Consider the following 4,695-nt stretch of genomic DNA (forward strand, 5'->3'; position numbering starts at 1 on the left):
TATATATATATATATATATATAATTATATAACATATAATGCGTGTGAGCGCAGTAAAATAGGGTTCATTCAATATCGTCTTGCTCTGCTTATAAACTCGGTCGTATTCCACGACTGACAGGTCGACAGTTGGAAATATCTGACGCATGATTCAATCGTCGAACCAATTGAGTCAGATTTGTCCTCGTCATGAAAATGTGTCGGTAGGTAAAGTTTACATAACAAACGATATGACGAGGCAGAAGGATTTTTTTTCCATCATTTGCGGGTTTAACGTAGTTTTGTTTTTTTTTTTTTTCTCCGATATTTTGAACATTTCTCAACTATTTTTTCCCCTAGATAGTGACACCCAGCTAAGTTCGGGGGTCGTTAGCTAGGACTAATATTTTTTTGGTTATTTACTTTTTTATATTTACTTTTTTTATATTTACTTTTTTATATTTACAGGGTTTGTACTAAACACGCCGCAAAGGTGAATACGTACATACCGGGTTATAACCCTTGAGGTCACTGTTTAGGAAATACCCATATTATTATTATTATTATTATTATTATTATTATTATTATTATTATTATTATTATTATTACTGGGTGTCCATAAAGTCCCAGTACCATTACAAGTATTCATTGCTTGTAATGGTACTGGGACTTTATGGACACCCTGTATTATTATTAAAAAGATGAACCTTATTCTTATGAGCATCATATGGAACAAGTCCACAGGGGCCAACGACTTGAAATTCAATCTTCCAAAGAATATGGTATTCATGAAGAATTAAGAGAAGGTAATGGGAAGTGCAGCAAGGAAAGATTAAAAGAAAAAAAAGCAAAAACAAAAAATAATAATAAATAAATGGAAACAGACTTCCAGAGGGATAACATTTCTCATGAAATTAAGTCACCTTCAAAGGATCTAGGTTTGTCCAAGGTTGTCATTCTGAAATTCCTGATAATTTTTTAAAATCGACGTGACTCACATATGTGCAATCTCGCGAGCTCGACTGATTGTTCAAATGTCCCTTTTTTAACTTTTAAAATCTCAGTTGCTTAACGAAACCAGCCTTCATGGCGAAATCACAAAACTTAAAAGCCAAACTTCCGCCCCTCCACTGTTAGACTTTTATATATTTACTTGCAATGTTAAGAACACTGAATGTATATTTATTATTAACTAGTTACTTGTAGTGTTCTTTAAGAACACTGCAAGCACATAAAAGATTAGCTATTTACTTGCAATATCTTCAAAACCATTGCTAGTATGTAAATTAATACTTACTTGCAATGTTCATTAAGAAAAATTGCAAGTATATAATATTATTACCTATTTATTTGCATTGTTCTTTCAGAACATTGCAAGTACACAAATTGTTTACTAGCAAGAATATAAATTATTAACAATTAACTTGCATTTACTTCAAGAACATTGCAAGTATATGAATTATTATTATTATTATTATTTTTACTTACAATGTTCTTCAAGGAACATTGAAAGAATATGAATAATAATCTATTTAACTGCAATGTTCAAGAACACTGCAAGTACATAAATGATTAACTGTCTACTTGCAATGTTCTTCAATAGCATTGCAAATATATATAAATTATTAATTTTACTTGCATCTTCCTCATAAATACTGCAAGTATATAATTTATTAACTACTGACTTGCAATGTTCAAGAATAATGCAAGTACATAAATCATCATCTATTTGCTTGCTATGTTCTTCAAGAACGCTGCAAGTACATAAATCATCATTATTTACTTGCAATGTTCAAGATCACTGCAAGTACATAAATCATCATCTATTTACTTGCAATGTTCTACGCAACATTGCAAGCAAATTATATCTAATAATTTATATTACTATTATTATTATTATTATTATTATTATTATTATTATTATTATTACCTATTTACTTCCAATGTACCAATCAACACCGGACGGAACAACTGCCAGAGACAAACGTCCAGCCATTCGTTGCCTGAGGTCACCATTCTCGGGCCCGAGTGCCACCGGGCCATTTGGCAGTGGGTCAGGTCATTCTTTAACCCCGGGCGACAATCTCTCTCTCTCTCTCTCTCTCTCTCTCTCTGGGGACTTTAAACCCAGCCATCCTTCCGCTCTCCCTCCCACCCTCTCTCTCGGGCCTTTAAACCCTCCCTCCCTCCCTTCCTTCATGGTTACCCCTCCTGTCCCTGGGTGTCCTCCGCATTGCCCTATTATCCTCTGGACTCCCGCCAGACGCATGGAGGAATTAAGTCCCACCATAGAATCAATATACGTTGGTCTGTCTGCCTGCATTTTCTTGGTCTTTTCGCGTTTATCGTTGACATCGGTTTGGTTTTTATTGGTATACAATTCTGCTTTTTCCAAGTCTTGTGTTCACTAGGTTTCCCCCATTGTCTCTTAGGGGACGTCCCTATGCTATTTTTTTTATTGCCTTCCTACTATTTACATGAGCAAAGAATTCTTTTGGGTTTTTCTTACAAACTGATGCTACTCTCGGATGGACTAACAAGTCTTTGAGACATCTTAATCCTTGCACTTTGTACCATACAGAGATAGACAGAGATGTAGAAATACAGATATACATATAGATAGAAAGGTAAGTAAACTGATCTAATGAATAACATTCCCACAGTACAAATGAAACAGTCAAATACCGAACTGCCCATTAAACCACTTGTATTCCAAATTATAGAAGAAAAAAATACTTTAAACATAAGGAATTGCATTAGTAGCATTTGTGGATTTTAAATCAATCTAAATAATAATTTTTCATCAAAATAAACATGAGTCCGCAGATGATGACTACAGATTACCTTTATTATTACAACATAGCTCATTTAAATACCAGTGCGATGAATCATGAATTACAAATAACAATGTGAAAGATTATATGAAAATCTCAAAATCTTCTAAACAAGCAAAAAAAAAAAAAAAAAAAAATAGTAACTAAATTTAAAAACCAATATGATCAAACACCCATCTCCGTGATTACTAATTGATTAAGTTCAACCTGTCGCCGTAAACGTAACGTTCAGACGATTTGTCTGTTTGTTTGTATGGCGTTTTTACGTTGCATGGAACCAGTGGTTATTCAGCAACGGGACCAACGGCTTTACGTGACTTCCGAACTACGTCGAGAGTGAACTTCTATCACCAGAAATACACATCACTCACACCTCAATGGAATGCCCGAGAATCGAATTTGCGGCCACCGAGGTGGCAGGCAGCAAGACCATACCGATCACGCCACTGAGGCGCTAACGGTCAGAAGATAAAGGCGAATTGCTATCTCGCCTCTTTGATCTGACTGCGAGGATCTTACGGAGCTTCAATTCTCTCCTCGAGAATAATGAGTCATTTCCTAAGCATAATGACAACACGATTATGCAACGGCCGTTTTGCACCTCCTATTTTGGGGTTTCCTTTCTTCGTTTGCACGAAGATTGTGGTGATGGTGAAGATGGTGATGATGATGATGACGAATTGTGTGCGTCAGGCTCGTATGTGAATTATGTGGATATGCGTGCGTCATTGTTGTTGTTGTTTAATTAAAATTAAAATGGTTTCCTTTCCTTTTGGTAACTTGCGTGTTGTTTGCTAAATATGATGCTTACATTTATAGTTCTTTTCCATTTATCTTTCTTTGAGTAATGCAACTGATTTCATCAATGAATTAATGAATGATTTGTATATATGCAGGTGCAAATTATAACTTATATATATATATATATATAAATTATATATATATATATATATATATATATATATATATGATTGATAGATAGATAGATAGATAGATGATAGATAGATAGATAGATATAATAAATATACTATATGTGTGTACGAACAAATACAAATATTTACTGAAATCAGTAGTGTTTTGCCTGCATGATTTTTATAGCAAACAGCATAAATCTTTCACAAACGACTTAGAATAGTGAAATGCTAAGTGAATCAAGTTTGTGTGTCCTATTATGTGCATAAGTAAATGTATATAATTCTTAGGTGTGGCCCCATCTATTATTGTGAAGTCACGTCCTTTTGACCCATAAAACTCAAGCCATGACCATTTTGATGATAAAGTCAACTCTCATGATATAATGCCCCTTACAATGGAATAATGTCCGAGATATTCCTTTGCTCTCAGATCTTTAAGAAACAGAAGAAGCGTGGTCAAGCATGCGGAAGGAGTATATGCGACTATATACATGTCTAAGTTGGCACATGAATAGAGTTGACAATGTAGTACTAGCAGCATGTGAAGGGAAAATTGCCTTTTCCGTCTGGGGGACCTTTAATAAACTAATTGCAAATGACCTGCTATTCATTTTTGGGTTATTTCCCATTAGCGTGCATCTGCGTTTTCCATCCACCGCCTTCAGAAGTGGCTGACAGAAAGACAGGAGGGAGTGCGGTGGCCTGTGTCAAGTCTCCTCCCACTCAGGTCTAAACTACCCCACCTACACTCGCCGGCAAATCGAGAGTTTAAATTCCCATTAATAAGTACGTTTCGTGATATATGTTGAAAACACATCATCCAGAGTCATTCTCAATTGCCCTTCGCGATGCCATATTGAACTGAGAATATAATTTCGGAGTTTAAAGGGAAAATAGGAATTGTAATGTGGCAACCAGACGTTGGAAGCTTGTCTGACTCGTGTGGGCTGCGGTCAGGAGAGAAAAGGT

The sequence above is a fragment of the Macrobrachium nipponense genome, chromosome 27 (assembly GCF_015104395.2).
Source record: "Macrobrachium nipponense isolate FS-2020 chromosome 27, ASM1510439v2, whole genome shotgun sequence".
NCBI classification, from domain to species: domain Eukaryota; kingdom Metazoa; phylum Arthropoda; class Malacostraca; order Decapoda; family Palaemonidae; genus Macrobrachium; species Macrobrachium nipponense.